Source organism: Furipterus horrens, unplaced genomic scaffold (genome assembly GCF_987537825.1).
Source record: "Furipterus horrens unplaced genomic scaffold, mFurHor1.1.pri manual_scaffold_6, whole genome shotgun sequence".
Lineage (NCBI taxonomy): Eukaryota > Metazoa > Chordata > Mammalia > Chiroptera > Furipteridae > Furipterus > Furipterus horrens.
The window spans coordinates 24,345,183-24,364,319 of NW_028327176.1; the positions used below are offsets into that span (position 1 = coordinate 24,345,183).

The 19,137-nt window shown below is 39.7% G+C and overlaps 1 long non-coding RNA gene across 1 annotated transcript in view; it reads left to right on the forward strand.

Annotated features, from left to right (window-relative positions):
- LOC150005861 (uncharacterized) overlaps positions 1-19,137 on the forward strand; it is a 63,945-nt gene that overhangs the window by 16,907 nt on the left and 27,901 nt on the right. Inside the window, exon 3 of the long non-coding RNA XR_016511900.1 lies at positions 7,891-7,965. This is a non-coding gene — a long non-coding RNA (uncharacterized LOC150005861). The remainder of the gene's footprint in view (positions 1-7,890; positions 7,966-19,137) is intronic.

The following is a 19,137-nucleotide window of genomic DNA, read 5'->3' on the forward strand; positions in this document are numbered from 1 at the left end:
ATTAAATGAAAATATGCTTACTGTAGAAATTTTGCAAAATTCAGGAAAGTATAAAGTAAAAAATTAATGAAAAAGTAAGGATCCTTCATCTCATTATTCATAACCCTTCATTAATTATCTATTGCTGCATAATAAAACACCCTCGAAACTAAGGCAGCTAGAGAAAGAAAGTAAATTAGTGTTTGCCTAGAGCTGGGGTTGGAGTTGGGATATATGGACTAGGAGCTGATAGCTAAAGAGTATGATATATCTTTATGAATTTCTAAAACTGGATTGTGGTGATGGTTGTGCACTGAATATACAAAAACCATTGAACTTTTAATGGGTGAGTTTTATGGTATGTGAATTCTATCTGAACAAAGCTGTAATTAAAAATACTAGAATAACCCACTATCCCAGTTTGCCCAGGACTTCCCTGGTGTTAACACCGAAAGTCCCATATCCCAGGGAAATTCCTCAGTTCTACTAAAACCTGGACAACTGACCACCCTGCTTAAAACTTATCAGCTTAAAACAACCCACATTTGTTATCTCACAGTTTCTCTAGTTCAGGAATTAAGGAGCAGGTTAACTGGGTGATTCGGCTCAGGGTCTCTTGAGATTGCAGGTAAGATGTCAGATGGGGCTGCAGTCATTTGAAAGCTTGACTTGGCTGGAGGATTTGCTCCCAATCTCTTTTGTATGGTTTTGACGAGAGGCCTCGGTGCCTCACCATGTGCGTCTCTCCATTGAGTGCCCTCAGGACCTGGCAGCTGGCTTTCCCCAGGAGCATGTGATCTGAGAGAGAGAGAAACTAGCATGGATATTGTAGCGTCTTTTATGACCTAATCTTGAAAGTTGCATGTCGTCACTTATGTCATATTTAAGTGAGAGGGAACCACACCACGGTGTGAGTACCAGGAAATGAGGATCATTGGGCGATCCCAGAGGCTGGATCCCCCAAACTGTAATCCTAAATCTAAACCCGGTTAATGTTTTACTAACTATTTGCTGCTTTTTAAATGAAAACATACCCATTGTAGAACATATGGACAATTCAAGGGCACAAATAAAATAGAAAACCATGTTATGGCGAATGCCTCTGTGCATAAATTTTACTTCTCTGATTAGTTGGTATAGATTTCTAGGTGGGCAATTATTAGGGCATCTTAAGACTTGTTACATGTTGCCAAAATGCTTTTCTGATACGTGCAGTGTATCAGAGTGCCCGCTCTGCCATACCCTCACTAGCCTCAAGTATTATTGTTAGTAAGCTTTCCAATTTTTAAGTGAAAAATTGTACCTCCTTGTTTCAAAGTGCCTTTTTAATAGTAAGGTTGAACATTTTTCCATATAGTTAGTGGCCATTGCTAATAAAGAAGCATGTGACAGACCATAAAACCTTTCCAGATATATCTATGTATTCATTTAATACTTACTGAGTGCCTACTGTGACCAAGGAGGCGTCTCTGCTCCCAGGATACAGTCAGGTGAGTGAGGTGGACAAGGAAACAGTTCAATGCATTCTAATCTTAGGCAATATCTTAAAAGCACAGAATCAAGAAGGCGTTGCATTGCTGGTGGCCACTGCAAGTACTTTTCCTGGAGCATGAAGTATAATGGTGGGGGATAAGAGAGTATTAAGAGAATCAAACAAGACAGGGAAGCTCAGGTCAAATCTTCTTGGCCTTCTCAGCCCTGTTAAGAAGGTTAGACCTTATCTCTGAGGACAAGGGAAAGGCAGGGAAGAGGAGTTTTAAAAATGGGACTGAGATGATCAGATCTGTACTTTTGGAAACTTCCTTTGGCTACAGTGTGGAGAAAAAACTGCAGAGGGGTCATAATGGTGATAAGATGGCTGGATAAGAAACAGCTATTGTCCAAGAAAGAGATGAGCATGGCCTGATCCCGAGGAGTAGTGGGAAGGATACTGAGAAGTGTCTTAGGTTTAAATAGCATCCCTTGTCCCAGCCAAGGTCTCAGAAGAAATTCAGGTATAAAACAAAGTATTGGCAGATGGACTCTGAAACATGCCATTCTACTGCTGAAAAACACTACAGTGGAGATCTTAGCTTAGTGTGAGAGCCAATGAGATGCTAAGTAAATGCCCACATTAGGGCAGGCCTCTCAGGTGAGTGTTGTGGTGTGCCAGCTGGATCCCTCTTCAGTAAGAAAGCACTTATTCCCCTGGCTGCTGGGTTGTGCTGCTGGTACCTTCAGTTAGTGGCCCTCTTTAGGGAATGGCCTTGGCTAAAGGGAACCACTAGCCCCAAATCATGTTCCCTTCTTGGAGCGGCTGGCATCCAATGACTGATCTCAGTGGGGATCAGAGTTGTTCCCCTAGCCTGAATTTCAGACAACTTTGAAAGGTCATCCCAGGCTTGGAGTTCCCCCGAAGTCAACTGAGGCCTTTATTGAGACTAAATCTCAGCTCAGCTTCTCCCTGTGCCCCATTCCCTTACCTTTCTCTTCCTTTCTTCCCATCTTGTCCTTTTTTTTCACTTCCTGTCCCCCCTCCCCATTCCATTCCCTACCCTTTCCTACCCTTCTCTAAGTATTGATTCCAAGAGCGCTTGCTAGTAAACATCCTGCACACGGTGAGGGTGAAAAATATTTTTTCCTTACCTTTCTATGTTCTGGCTGAACTAAAAATCTAATTTACTTGAGGCATTAACAGGATAAAATAACCAATTTTATTAGATATGTACACAGTGGGGTGCCATAAGGAATATGCAACCCATGGAAACATTGTGCAGTTGAAGCTTATATGCTATTCTGAACTAAGGACAGGGAGGCAGTGGTCTAGGATTTCCAAGGGAAAGTAGACAATTCACAGATAAATGAGAAAAGGCAAAGATACGCCAAACAAATTCTTGCCAGGCCATCAGATACAACAGGACACGTAGAGTACAACAAACAGACTTGCTTGGCCCTTCCTTGTCTGCCACCCTTCATTCGTATATGCTATGGTGAATAGCTAAAGTGAATAGCTCCCTTCCTTTGAGCAGGTTTTTCTATCTGAATTCCTTTAGGCAGTTAAGGGGGAAGGTCAAGGGTTCTATACTGAGTTTCTTCTTTCTTAAAAATAACCAGCTTAAAATAAATATCCCAGAAGGTATATTTGAGGGTGGCAAGTTCTGGTCCCTCTCCACACTAATGTCTATTTCAGAATTTGCTTCCCAGAAAACCCAACCTGTGGCACCTTACGGGGAATGCTACATCTGGAGGATTAGAATGTGTGCTCCCCTATAGCTCGAAGTTGAAGGGTGGCTCAGAATTAACATGCCCAGTTTGTCCTTTCAAAATGTATAAATATTCATGGGTCATTCCACCTTCCCTGAGAGAGAGTGGTTAAATGCAGGGAGAGATTCCCAAAAATCACATCACTTATGTTTTTTCAACAAAGTATGAGACATTGCGACAACATCAACTGATATTAATGAGATAGAATCATTAAGAATTAATGTATTGAATATGGGTGAGGAAAATAAGACCAGTCAAGAATTACTCCTAGGTTTCTTACTTGGGTAACTGAGTAAATGGTAGTGCCATTTATTGAAATGATAACCAAGTTTGGAGGAAGATATGAGTTCAGTTTGAGGTGTCTTTAGGATGTCAAAGTAGAATTTGTTCATTAGGCAATTAAAGATATAAATCTAGAGTTCAAGGGTGTGACCTGGAGTAGCAATATTTATGTGTACTCATCAGCATATGCCTAGTAGTGGTGAAGATCCCACAAAGCTGACAAAGAAATAATTTAGGGAACAGAGGAAAATTTATTAAAAAAAAACCCCACAACCTCTCATTAGTATTTTCAGAGATTTGAGAAGGTATTACCTCCCTAAAACAAGAGCAAGAATACTGTAAAGAGAATGCTCAGAAATATGAGGAAGTCTTGGTAATGAAAAGTATAATTAGCAAAATAAAAATTTCAGTGGAAGGATTATAAGACAGAGTTAATAAAATATTCCTGAAAGTACAATATGAATAAAAGGGAAGAAATATGAATAAAAGGGAAGAAATATAAAGAATAATTTCCAAAGATTCAACAGTCAATTAATAGTATCTTTACATAGATCCTGTCTTACTTCTTTTTTAAAAAAATTATTATTCATCCTCTGATGAGTTTCTGGACCTAGTTTTAGTAGGAAGTTCATGTGAGGAAAAGGCCGGGGCTTTTATGTTGGGCTGGAGGAAAGGATCCAGCAGAGGGAAGGTGAAGAAGGACTGACCAATGGATGCTCTCTCTGAGAAGACTGAACTCAGTAGACTCCAGAGCTCTGGTGCAGGGGCTCACCTTAATTGAGAAGACACCCTTTCTCTGTGCCAGGGTGAAGAAAATGCTTGCTGGTGCAGATAACTTCATGTAGTCAGTTCTTTTCCATTCGGGCTGCTCTAACAGAATACAATAGACTGGGTGGGAGGTATAAACAACAGAAATTTATTTCTCATAGTTCTGGAGGCTGGGAAGTTCAAGACCAAGACATTGGCATATTGGGTGTTGTGAGGGCCTTCTTCCTGGTGTCTTCTCCATATGTCCTCACATGGGAAAGGGGGCAAGAGAGCTCCCTGGGGCCTCTTTTATGGAGGCACTAATCTCAGTCATTAGAGCTCCACCCTCAGGATCTAATCACTTCCAAAAGACCCCGCCTCCAAATGCCATGACATGGGGGGTTAGGTTACAGCACATGAATTTTGGAGGAACGCAAACATTCAATCTATAGCAGGTGAAGTGTTGGAAATGGAGGGAGTCCTTTTCTAATGATTTCCGTTTTCTCCGTGAAGTATGGGCACTGTTGTCTGCTGAAGCTTACTGGGTGAGTGTGGAGGTTGGGGTGGCATGTGGGTAGGGAATTCTGAGGAGTATAGAGATTTTTTTAAAATAGTCTAAATGAAGGATAAAAACAAGCCCCCCTCCCTCCAAAACAAAGCTGCTTAGGGAAAAAGAAATGATTGCCAGGCTACTCTTGAAGACCCTAGTGAATTGTAGGGCAACACCCGTGGATGGCTGAGGGCCCAAGTTCAGAATTCCTAAAAAGGGGAGGCAGGTTAATTTCATAATATGAAGGCGCCTAGGTTCTTCTGAGAAGAGAGTCATATAAATGAAAAATAGAAAAACATCCTCCTATGAGTCATAGGCCTCATTTCCATCAGCTCCCTGGCCCTGCTTATTTTCCTTTGATGTTTACAAAGGGACATGTGATTATAAAGGGGAAAGATGAAGGGTATAATAATCCAAGGATGCAGGAGAAGAGCAGAAGGAAGAGACTCAAAAGCCCAAAGGAGGGAAGGAACAGCATGCACCCAGCTGGGTGGAAACAGGGCAAAGGGCTTCTTCAAGCTCTTCATGGATCAGCCCTTCCTGGCACAGAAACTCCCTGCAGGGATCAGACACTTGGTTGTCTTCCCCGCTCTACCCTCAGCATCTAGAACAGAGCCTGGTGCAGCATTTGTGCCAAACAGATATTTGGTGAATGAATGAAGTCCACAGTAAACTCACTGGCTTTTTAAATGGCTGAGCACACAAAAGTCTCCTTTTTATGTTTCTTCCCTTCCTTTATAAATAGTTTTCAAACAGCCTGTGGGCCAACTGGGGCCTTTTCAAAAGACAGATAGTCCTACTGCTGCTCCAGAGGACCCACAGCCCACCTCCCAGCCAGAACTGCCTCCCTGTTCGTGTTGGAAAGGGAGGCCCAGCTTGCTTTGCAAGGAACTCGCATAGGAAATGGTGCAATCTGGGCTGTTCTCTGTCCTTTTCAACCTCATCATTCCCTTAACTGAAAAAAGAGAAATTTAAGGAATCTTAGGAATATGAAACTTCTCTGAAATAATCTTTATTGAGCTGTGCTTGGAAGCAGCTGAAATCCTGAAGGGCTGTCAAGACAGCCAAGAAGAAAAGAAAATGAAAAATAACAAACAGTCCTAGCCAAACTCTGAAAAAAAAAAGTATCTAAAGTAGCTGCTATTTTTTTTTTCCTTCCCAGGATGGTTTGCCTTTCCCTTAGTTTGGTAATTGTTATAAGATTAGTTTAGATTATTAGGGGGTAGCGGAGGAGAAAGGACTTGAATGTTTAGGAAGTAGTATATGTGGTGAGTTGTACCCTGTAAGCTTTATAATTTACACAGCTGTTTTTTACATGCTGACTTCCTCCTCTTTTAGGACACCACTCCCTGGCAAGTAAGGTTTTTATCCATGGCATTCTTTTTAGGAGACTGTTCACAGCATTGGGGTCCCCCTCCCCAATTGTTGTCTATAGCTCATCTTTCCAGGGCTTCCTCTGTGGGGTGAAGGCCATTTTGTTCTGTCGTACAATTACCCAAAGAGAGTACAAGGAAAACTGGATACAGTCTGCCAGATGGGCAAGGAACACTTGACTGCACTAGGAAATTTCCACCAATGGCGTATACCCAGCTTGCCCTTTTGCGGTGAGCTGTGCATAGAGCCGACAAGCATTTCCTCTGAGTGTTCTACCTCCCCGCTGACAGGAGGCAGCCTAGAAGCCTGCAGGGGGGCCGTAGGCTTGTGCCCACGTTCTCACCACTGCATTGTGAAGTAACTGTTCCTTAACTGAGCTGTTCAGAGCAGGGAACTGCCATTGGTCTGTCTGGGTGAATGCTGACCCAGAACTGAAGCACGGAATTGCTGTACCCTGTCCTGGCCTGGCCCCGGGCACACTCAGCTGAGTCACTGACTCACCAGGAATGCAGCTAGTCTGGAATGTAGCACAGGGGCCCAGATGGCTGACACAGGGCAGGACTTTACAAAGGGAAGGGCATTTTCCAAGTCACGGTGATTATCTACATTCATAAAGCTGAGAGGGATCAAAAAATTTTTCTTTCTACCCCTCCTTCCACCTCCATGTCAGGTTCTTACTTCCAGTAAACACTGGTTTCAATTTACAGTGTATCTTTTTATCTTTTCAGGTTTGTATATATTTGTATTCTTTATCTGTATATTATATATTTGTATACATAGGTGTATAGGTATGCACACACACGCAGATTTAGAGAGAAAAAGAATTTTGCTTTGACCTAGATGGTATCATAACATCACAAAGTGTGGATGGTTCTTCAACTTGCTTCCTTTCTTTTTCATTTAACCATGCCTCAGGGATTTTTCTGTCCCTGTGTTCTGACTCTTTTCAACTGCTGCATACTCTTGCAGAATGCAGGTGCATCACTGTTTATTTAACTGTCCCTCTTTTGATGATCATTTAGGTTGCTCTAAGTTTTTACTACTACAAATGGTACTTCAGTGAGCAACCTGGTACCAGCCTCCTTACATATGTGCAAATACATATGTAAGTATTTCTTTAGGGGGATACTGAGGTGTGAGATTGCTGAGTCAAAAGAAAGAAGAAACTGAAGTTGGAAAGGACTACTGCCCGTTTGGTTCTCCAAAAAGACTTTGCCAGTTTATATTTCCAGCAATGGTATAAGAGAGGATCTCTTTCCCAACACCTTCGCCAACACCTGATATCAATCTTTCTTATCTATTGCCGATCAAATGTGTAAAAAAATGGTACCCCTCCTTTTTTTTTGAAACTTTATTTTATCATTTTATTTTATTTTTTAAGTATATTTTATTGATTATGTTTTTACAGTAGTTTTAATATCTTTTCCCTTAGCTCTCCTCTTCCCAGTACCCCCCTCCCTCCAGCAATCCCTCCCTTCTTAGTTCATGTCCATGGGTCATGCATGTAAGTTTTTTGGCTTCACCCTTTCCTATATTACTCTTAACTTCCCCCTGTCTATTTTGTACCAACCAATTACGCTTCTTAGTCCCTGCACCATTTCCCCATTTCTCCCCCTCCCCCCTCCCAGCTGATAACCCTCCAAATGATTTCTACTCCTATGATTCTGTTCCTGTTCTGGTTGTTTGCTTAGGTTTTTTTTTTTTTTTTCTTTCAGATTCAGTTTTTGATAGTTATGAGTTTGTTGTCATTTTAATCTTCATACTGCTGATCTTCTTTTTCTTAAATACAGGTAAGTCCCTTTAACATTTCATATAATAATGGTTTGGCAATGATGAACTCTTTTAGCTTTACCTTATCTGGGAAGCACTTTATCTGTCCTTCCATTCTAAATGGTAGTTTTGCTGGAGGGAGTAGTCTTGGTTGTAGGTCCTTGCTTTTCATCACATTGAATACTTCTTGCCAGTCCCTTCTTGTCTGCAAAGTTTCTTTTGAGAAATCAGCTGATAGTCTTATAGGCACCCCTTTGTAGGTAACTCTCTGCTTTTCTCTTGCTGCTTTTAGGATTCTCTCTTTATCTTTCTCCTTTGGCATTTTAATTATAATGTGTCTTGGAGTGGTCCTCTTTGGGTCTAACTTCTTTGGGACTCTCTGTGCTTCCTGGACTTGTATGTCTATTTCCTTTAACAAATTTGGGAAGTTTTCTGCCATTATTTTTTCACATAAGCTTTCAATTTCTTGCACTTCCTCTTCTCCTTCTGGCACCCCTATGACTCAGATGTTTGCATGTTTAAAGTTGTCCCAGAGGTTTCTAAGCCTCTCCTCATTTTTTTCAATTCTTGTTTCCTCATTTTGTACTGGTTGACTGTTGTTTTCTTCCTTATGTTCCAAATCATTGATTTGAACCCAGGTTTCCTTCTCTTCACCATTGATTTTTTGTGGATTTTCCTTAGTTTCATTTAGCATAGCCTTCACTTCTTTTCTTATGTGTTTGCTATACTTAAGCATATCTGTCAAGTCTGTGAGCATCTTTATCACCAGTGTTTTGAATTCTTCATCTGTTAGGTTGGCTATCTCCTTGTTTGTTAGGCTGGCTATCTCCTCATCGCTTAGTTCTGCCACTGGAACCTTGATCCATTCCTTCTTTTGGGCCATACTTCTCTGTATCCTCATCTTGACAGGCTCCTGTGTTTGTTTGCCTCTATGTCTTAGGTAGAGCTGTTGGAACTGCTACATTGTAAGGGATGGAGCCATAAGTATTTGTAAGTACAGGGTGACCCGTTTCACCATGTTGTGGTGCTGTGGAGGTGAGGAGGGGTCTGAGAAGGAACAATGCCGCTTGCTTAGCACTTGCCCCTTTTCTAGGCACCTCTCCCACTTCCATATGGGCCTGGCGCCTCGCTAGCTGTTGCCCTGGCCGTCGTTCCCAGAGTGGGTGGGTCTGCAGACATTCTAGGACCGTGGGGGCCCTTTAAACAAGCGGACTCTGCTGAGAGACCTGTAGTTTCTGCCTCTTCCCAATCCCACTGGTTTTCACAGTAAGAAGCAATGAAGCTTTATTGTCCTTGGTGCTGGAACTGTGAGCTGTGTGGTCTGGTCTGGTGCTGGGAGTGCTCCCCAGGTGTCCCTCTCTACTTTTTAAAATGTGTGACTGTACTTTCTGCTAGCCTGCTGCCACCATCACTGCTGCTGCCACCACACTGTGTCCTCTCCGCCTGGCTCCACCCCTCCTGCCTGTCTGGATGAGTATTTCTTCTTTATATTTTTGTTTGTTGGACTTCCATGCAGCTCAGTTTTCTGGAACTTCTGGTTGTCTCTAGTTTTGAGGTAGTTGTATTCTTTCTTAGTTTTGGAGGGAGACACAGTATGTCTGTCTAGGCCTTCATCTTGACTGGAAGTTCAGTACCCCTTTTTTTATTTGCATTTCCTCCAACACGGGTGAAATTGAATGTCTTTTCAAATATTTGCCATTCGTGTTTCCTTTCTGTGAATTGCCTGTTCATAGTATTTGTTTGTACTTTGTTTTTATTGAGGGGGGGAATTAAAACAAGATGTTAGATTTATTATTTAGAAATATATGGTCTTCCGATGAACTATAAAGATATTAATTATAACAATATTTTATATGTGCACAAAAGTTTACAGTCTGTAAAACCCAGGATTTGTCAAAAAAACAAACAAATAAACAAACAAAAAAACAAACCCTTGTAGTTATGCATATTTATAATAACATTAGTGCTGTTGTCTTTTTCTTGAGAATATATAGTACAAGTCCTTTGCTATACATGTTACAATGTTCTCAGTCAGTGAGTCTGTCATTAGAACTTTACTCTTGTTTAGAGTATCGTTTGTTAAGCAAAGTTTTGATAAAGCGAATCATTAATCTTTTTCAATAATTTTATTTATGGCTTTAACATTTTGTGTGTTTCAGGAGTTCTTACCTACCCCCAAGGTCATAAACCTGGTCTTCTATATATTTTCTTTTACTAATTTGATAGTATTTTTTTTTCCATCTAGAATTTACTTATTTTTTCTAATTATAGCCAATTGTTTCAACATCATTTGTTGAAAAATCCATTCTTTCCCTTTTTCTTTGAAATACTATCTTTATAACATACTGACCTTCTACATATATGGGCTCTTTTCCGGGTTCTCTATTCTTTTTGATCAATTCATATTCTATTGAAAATGTATTGAATTTAAGGATAATTTGGGGATGACTGTTATTTTGACAACATTAAGCCCTCCTATTCAGGACTTTGACTACATTTTATAGCTTTTTCTTATAATTCTTGTACATATCTTATTAGGGTCTTTATTTTAGTAGTTATTTTCTAATATTTGTTGCTATTGTGATTGGAACCTGTTTTTCTTCTTCTTATCACACTTTTATTTTTTAAATGATTAATTTATTGACTTTATTTATTTATTTTTTTGGCATGTTGACCTTGCATCATTGGTTCTAATAGTTTTTCAGTTGAGTTTCTTGAATTTTCTAGGTAGCTGATCATGTTATCTGCAAACAGAAACAGCCAGGTTTCTTCATTTCTGTTTTGTCAGGACTTTTTCAGGTAAGAATAATGGAAACCTAATTTAAATCAACTGAACCCCCCCCCCCAAAAAAAAAAAGAAATTCATGGGCTCACTTAACTGATAAGAAGCCAATATGGCTGGAGTCAGAGTATTAGACAATATTATCAGATCTTGGTCTTGCTTTCTCTATCGCTCTAGTGTGCTTCCCTCTGTCTTGGCTCCATTCTAGTCAGGATCTCCCCATAGCTTGAAGCTAACATCCTATTCTCTCAGCAATACCCAGAGACATAGAGTTTCTTTTTAGTGTTGCTATCTGCAGAAATTCTAGGACTGGTTTGATTTGCTGATTGGGTCACATGCTCATCTGGGAAGCAATCCTTTTAGTTAGGGGGTTAGAACTTGCATACAGACAGAGGGCGAGACTAGTTCTGTAAGGCAAATTGGAGTGTGATTAACAGAAGAAGGGGAAGTGGATGCTGGGTAGACAAAAAACAGGAGCTGTCCACTCCACCATATTTAAACCTCTTTCAATATTTTCAATATTTAAACCTTTGATTTATTTTCTTTGACCTCATAACTTTCCTCGCCAATTTTTGTAAATTTTTCTCCATGTGGTAGTGTTTATTTTGGGCTCTCTATCTTAGCATTAGGTTCCTCCCTCCCTGCTTTTCTCCTCCTTCCTTTGCTCTGTCCCTCCAGACTCAGCCTTCCCTGCCTTGAGGGATGTTTAGCCACTAATACCCTGTTGGAACCCAGCTTCTGAAAGTCTCAGTTTGGTTTTGGCCGAATCCAGCAGATCTACAGCTTTGGGCCACTTAGCATATTTTTCTGTTCCATTTCTGGACCACAGAGGTGTTTTTGAGTGTGAACATGCCGCACATTTCTCCCACTTTACATTTCATCTGTTATCACCATCATTTTAGATTTAAGTGTCCTCAAAGCGCCATCCTGGCTGTTAAGTCCGCTCTCATTTGCTGTCTACTGCTTGTGGTCTAGCTTCCACTCTCACCTTTCTCTCAGAAACTGCTCTCTTTGGACTGACCATTATCACTCCCCAACTGCGAAATTAAATAGCTTTTTATTTCAGTCCTCATTTTCCTTCTCTCCTCTGTAGCGTTCAACAGTGTTGACCATTCTTTTTTTCACCCCTCTCTCTCTTTGGCTAATATGATGCTCCATGGTCTTGGTTCACTACCTCTTTTGACTCTTGTTTTCTTAAGTGTTTTCACTTCCTTCTTCCATTTTGTAACTGTAGATGTCCCATAAGGCCAAGGCCTTTGCACTCGGGTTTCACCTTCTCTTTTTTTTAATCTTCTACATTTTTACAACTTTAGTTAACTCTAAAACCAGTCCTTATCTGAATCGTGGGACTTCCTTAACCCCTGAATTCCAGAGCAGAGATCTGCTGGTGGTACATTCCACTCGTTGCCCTCCTGTCCCACCAAATGTTCTCTCCTTTGGAGTGTCCCAAATTCCATCATAGGTGTCATCTTTTTCCTAGTTTCTAACATTCAAAATCATAGCTATCCTTGATTCCTCCTGTCTTCTCCAGAGCTAGTTCCACATCCTCTTGATTCTCTTTCCTTCAATTTCCTTTCCAACAAGTGTGCTGTTCACACACTTGCTGTGATCCCTTATCATTCCTCTTTTAGACTATTTCAGTGTTTTCCCAGTGAAGCCAGATAGTTAAATGCGGCAATATTTTGATGTGTTTTTGTCAAAATTTGTGATCTGGGCCCCCTTCATCCGCCCAAAACACTTAATATAAATATTTGTAACATCAATATGTTTTCCCTACTCAATTCTCTCTGCTACTAGAGAGGAAGAATCCTTCGTTTTATGGGCAAAACATCAAGACTGATGTGATGTGCTGATCTGAGTAATGGTTTTGGTTTGGAAAGATATAAATATTAGGAAGAACAAGAAGCTATTTAAAAGGAAAGAATTAATTCGAGCTAAAGTTTAAAGGATAAGTAGGAACTATTGTGCCAACCCAGGGGGAGGGGAAGCACAAGTAAAACAAAAGCAAAATACACCCTGGTGCCTGTGAGTGTGTGTGTGTGCATGCTGTGGTGTGTGTGTGTGTGTGTGTGTGTGTGTGTGTGTGTGGTCTATGGTCTATGAAAAGTCCAAGTTGCTGTGAGCCAGGGAGAGGGGAGATAGAAGGCTGGACAGAAAGCCTTATGCACCAAGTTAAGGACTATCATTTGGGGTGTCATAGAAGCATTGAAAGCGGGGCTGGAATCACAGGACCACATTTGTGGTCAGATTTCTAGCTTTGGATGACATCTTTCGCCAAGCAGGACTGAGGGGAGGGGAGGAGTGGATATGGGTTGGTGTTTCTAATGAGATTGTGATTGCTTCTCTGTGCCGCTTCCTTAGGACTGCATGTGACATCCAGGGAGTCTCTGGGGAAGGAGTACAGGGGCAGCCTCAGAAAAGGGGCTCCTGAGATAGTCAGAATGTGTTTGCCAGGTTGGGGGTGGGGCTGACTCAAGGCTTAGACTGGAGGAGGAGCCAGCATGATAGATGGGATGGTGGCTGCGTGTGTTACGGTATCTAAAAGGGGTTTCATAGATGAAAACGAGAGCATGAGTCATGCTGAGATTTCAGCCCCCTCTTTTCACTGTTCCCTTGCTTGTGAAATTCATGTTGGTTTTTCCGGGCCCATCTGAAATGCCACTTTCTCTCTGAAGTGTTTCCTTTAGACCCCGCTGGAAGGTATCACTTTCTCTTTAGAAACTACAATGTGATGTTTACAAATATTTTATAGCTTTGTATTCCTTCCCCCTTATGTGTAAATTCTCTGAAGATTGTCTTGCTTATCTTTGTATCTTATCCATCACCCGAGACTCTGCTCTGTATATATTCTCTACTGAAGAGAATAATTGTACTGAATCTAAACTTTTGTAGGAAAAGGACATCCTACGGGATTTAATAAATAAGAACCTTAAATAATGAAATATTTCAAGGAATTTGAATATTTCAAAGCTCCATCCATACAAAGCCTGAATAATTCATGCAAGTATTTGAAGAAAAGAACAAAAGCTTCTCTGATAATTCAATACACTGCTCTTTATTTTGGTCCATAAAAGGGGATCTGGTGCTTAGTTTTGGTGGTAAACTCAGCTCTAGAAGCTTTGAAATGCAGATTAGATTAATTACATCACAATTATATTTGAAAACTAAAAGGAAACATTTTCTAAAAGACATATTCCAAATGTATGGCTTTTCAAAGGAAGTGTCGTTTGGAAAAAAGTGAATCACCCCATGAAATATGTGGCATTCGTTTCAGTTTCCACTCTTTCATACTAGTGGTAGGCGCGTGTGATGTATAGAAATGTGCTTAATTAAACGTAGCCTGATTTCTCAAGTTAAGAAAATGTGTGTGTTGTATTTCTCAGATAAGAAGGGGCATTTTTTATTTTATTTATTTATTTTTTTGTGTGAACAGATTTCCTATGTTGCTGCATTTGTCTTATTCCCTTATTTGAAAATTTGGCTTTATTTATAAATCTACAAATTCCTATTCATTTAGAACAGGACTCAGAATAGCCTGGAACCCTGTGGAGCTGAATGGTATTTTAGAGTGTGATTCCCATTTTCTGTTAAACAAAGATTACGACACCATCATTTGTATTTATTTTATAGTATGCATCCGGGAATGGGATCCTAGTTCTCGTGCAAGCCTCCTATTTCCTGAGCTCTGTGAGGTTGAACAAGTCACTTAATCTCAGAGGTGAAATGAGGGGGCTGTTGCCTAAAAATTTCAGGACTCCTTAGTTTTAGTATAATCAACTTGAATGTTTGATGATCTCTTTGAAAGTTTAAAAAAATGCTAGTGGCCAGAATAAGATAAATGTGAACTACTGAGCCCTGAGGCATAGTTTTAAAGTAATGTAAGATAGGAAGAGAGGGTCAGGCGGTCTCTTCCTTTATATGAATTTTATATGGGATGTATCAGCCTGAGGTAGCATATGCCCAGTGTTAGCAGTCTGCAAATACTACCAGAATTAGAGGAAATAGAGATAAGGAAAATAAAATTTTTTTAGTTTGGAAAATAAAAGCAAAACAGAAATGTGTTTTTAATTTTATTGCAAATAACTTGCAGGACTGAAAATGATTAAACTGTCACACATTTCAACATTAATAAACACTATACAAAAGGCTCAGTTATTAAGATTTAAAAGAGTATATAATTTTTTTTTACTTGCCTTTTTTTTTTTTTTTAAATTTTCATTTTTCAATTACAGTTGTCCAAGAGTATATAATTTTTAAGAGTTCCTCTTAAGGACTGTAGATTTTTAAAACATTTAGCTCATTTTGTCTTTTCTGCTTTTGTTTCTTAGTTTGTCTTTTGTTCTGAGAAGCTTTCAGAAGTTTATGCAGGAAATGCATGCTATCACCTTAGAGATGTGTTAAAATTGAGAGAAAATTTAACTCTAGTAAGAAAAATTGCACTAAAACACTGAGAACTTTATACTAGGTGCAGATTAGATATAATGTATAGAGATTATTTTTTATGATTTTTAAAATTCAAATTCTTAAGATACAGATTTTTTTATTGTAACAGAAAGAAGAGCAATGTATTTGCGATGGAATTTGATCGTATGTGTATATTCACATATGCCTGTTTATAATAAATATATGCTATAAATTATGCATATCACTTACCTCTATGTGTTAGAATTCTTGTCAATTCCAAAGAAAGAAAATGCTATATTAAAAAATACCTAGCATTCAGTTAACTCTGAAAAAAGAAATCACGTTTTTTCCTTGGCTTTTTGTTACTTCCTGTTGGCCTAGTGACAATGATTCATTATAATGTAATGTGATATATTTGGTTTCCAGTATCACATGGCACATTTGAATGGATATATAAGAAATCTGAACCACTATTCTCAGTTTGAAAATGTAAAACTTAACAGAAATTTATTTATTAGAGAATTTGATGTCACTAAAAAGTGAATGCTTTGATTTCAAGAACAATAAGACTCCAAAAGAACTGATCTTCGGTGAGGAAATGTGACTGAATTTTACTTCTTATTATTTTATAGCTTAGATGTAAAAACAAACAACATACCTTTTTAATTAGTTTGATGTCTCTTTTTGCAAATAGATCGCTTTCATTATATGTGCTGAAATGTCTCCCAAATAGTAGGCTTACTTGATACAGGTATTCATTTTAAAGTTGGAAGAGCAAAGTCTCCAGTGATTAAGTCTAGAGGGGACAAGAGTAAACAGAAATACGAATACAAAAGAACAAATATTTTTGAGTTAGCAACCCTGTGATGAGAGGGGTAGAATTAGATAAACAAACATTTTAATAAAGAAGGTTAAGTTTAATCTACTAATTTAATGGAATTCATAAATGAAAAAATTTCTACAATTATAGCATGAAAGAATTCATAGAATTTTGTTAGAGAAGCTGCTATTGTTTTCAAAACAAAGAACTAGGACTCAAGCCTGTAAATTAGGACAATAACAATTACCTGGTAAATGGAATCCAATATATGTAAATTACCCTTGCTACAGGTAGAAAATTTACTTGATTTTATTTCCACAAGCCATCTCAAAACCCCCTACCAATAATCTGAGTTACATCTTTGGGCTCAGCTTTCATTATCTGAATAACATTCCTGAGGCAGGTAATAGTTTCCATTTGGGGGATAAAAATATTTACATTTGAAATCAATTTATTTCTAAATGTTGTATTTGATTTTATGTGATTTTTATCTTGTTCCATTGAACTTTTTTTTTTGTTCAATTGGTTGATATTGCCAGAAGATGTGTGTTCAGAATGTGATACTGGAGCTTGTGTAATCGGAAATCTGAACTTAGGACACAGCATTTTGCCAGGAGCCAGGCATGCGGAGGATCTGAGGGCAGGAACAGTGGTGGGGTGGGGAACTGGGGTTGGGAGGCTGGCCCTACAATAAAGAGGAATTAAGCATTCATTGACCTCAAACATAAAAACCATAAAATACTATCCTGTAGTTCTGAACTTGAACTTAGCCAAGGTTCAGAAATGTAAATGATAAACCAAGAAGGGCCTAGATTAATGGTTCTCCACCCCAAAGGGTTAAGTGGCTTTGAGGTTTCTAAATAAATTTAAGTCAGAGTAGTCTAGAGATTCTTTTCCTTTTGCTTGGCTCATTTCCTTCTTGATAAGGTTCTATTTTCTTTCTCTTCCTCTTCACTCTGTTACTTAACATAGCCCCCAGATATGGTGTAGCCCACCCGAACCACTGCTTTCAGGGAATATATTCATCATGAGATAACTTTGGGGCATATGTGTTACATATGTTCCTGTTAATTCTTTACTTCCTATTCCACTTCTGATATAATAAGCTTCCCCATTTGGCACCAGATTTTCTTGCTACCATTCTGACATTGAAACATCAACCTGCTCATTCTCTCTGAACCAACGTTAAGCCACAGTGTAGTCTTAAAACAATGTGAATGGTATTTACTTTTTGTTCTTGACCCCTGGTTTAGTAATGAGGAGTCTTGAAAGAAAATGAACCTCTTTTTACTCTTTCAAGTATGATGCAATAGATTGAATGTTTGTGTCCTCCCAAGTCCATATGTTGAAACCTTATTCTCAGGGTGCTGGTCTTCAGAGGTGGGGCCTTTGGAAGGCAATTAGGTCATGGGGGTGGAACTGTCATGACTACGTCATAATGGAGCCCTTATAAAAGAGAACCCAGACAGCTCTCTTGCCCCTTTGTGCCTCTGAAGAAACAGCAAGAAGACTGCCATCTGTGAACCGGGAAGTGGGCTCTTATCAGACATTGAATATGTAGGTACCTTGATCTTGGACTTCCCAACTTCCAGAACTGTGAGAAATGTTTCTGTTGTTTATAATCTACCTAGGCTGTGGTATCCTGTTGTAGCAGCCCAAGTGAACTAAGAGATATGGCGACTTTGGGTATCTCCGGGGTACAGAGAATCAGGACAGGTCTTATGCCTTTCTTTTCCCCACTACCCATCCATTTCCTTACCTGGCAGATGGGGATCTTTCCTGCTTGGATGTCATACGTAAATGGAGAGCTACACCAGCTGATTCTAGGTCTCACCCCTTCACACCCTAAGGCCAGGATCTGGCTCCTCACAATCCCCCCTCTTCTGAAGTTCTCTGTAATTCCATCTATATTTAAATGCTGGTTAGGGGTTGTAATGCAGGGTGACTTGACTGTGAACCTTGACGGATTTAGAATCTTTTCCAAATATTCAATCAGGCCTCACTGACCACCTTCATTTTCCTCATTTTTCAAATGAGGAAAATGAAGTAGGTAATTCAGGATAAATTCCTTGTGTGGGACAACCCAGGAAGCGTGTGACACCGCCAATATGAGACCAGGGATCTCCCCACCAGAAAATTCTAAAGAAATGCCTCTCTGCTCAGTTATCTCTTTGATGCCCATCCTCCTACTTTTTATTTGCTTCAGGAACTACTGTCTTCCACCTTCATTTCAGATGAGGAAATTAGAACCCTAATAAACATTAAATAAGTTAGGAGCAGGACTCACAAAGCAAATTTGAGTTCAATCCTTATCTGTTTCCACTTTTTTCCTAACAATTCTCACCTGCTGCCTTGCTGTTACTTACCTGGTTAACCCAGAACAAAGAGTATTGTGGCAGATTCTGGTCTCTTTAGTGCCATACACTTTCCTAATATTTACACTGTTAATCACCTGATTGCTGTCAAATCGATTTACATCCTGAAATGCCTTTATCAAACACTACTGGATGCTATGCCATGTATTAGGTTCTGTTTGGGGAAAATGAAAGAAAAAGTTATAGCCCCTGACATATAGTATCTTATAATCTAGTTAAGAAAACAGATGTACAGAAAATGATCTTTAAAAACTGTATATGACAACATATTTCCTTTTTCTGATCAGCAAGGTAAAACTGGTTTCTTTTCTGATGGTCTTACCTTTTCCACAGCATTTCTCTTACATCCAGAAACTCTCCTAATCTGACCCCTCAGAATAAGCTCTGTTCTTCTCTCAAAGTAGAGTTATTTATTTATTTTTAGAGAGCAGGGAAGGGAAGGAGAAAGAGCGGGAGAGAAATGTGAATGTGTGGTTGCCTCTCGCGAGCCCTCAACTGGGACCTGGCCCGCAACCCAGGCATGTGCCCTGACTGGGAATCAAACTGGCAACCCTTTGGTTCGCAGTTGCCAGCGCTCAATCCACTGAGCCACACCAGCCAGGGCCATTTAGCATCTTCTTTGTGTTCCTCTTACATGTTACAGTCTTTCATGAGGTAGAAATTCGGCTTTTATCTGCAGACATTCTGGGCTAGATACAGGGGGCTAGTGTCACAGTCCGGACAGAAACACACCCCTTCTCTCGCTGCTACTTCGGAGTGAGGGCCTCCAGGAAGCTTGAGGTTCTTTTCTCCTCCCATGGCTGCTTCCTTC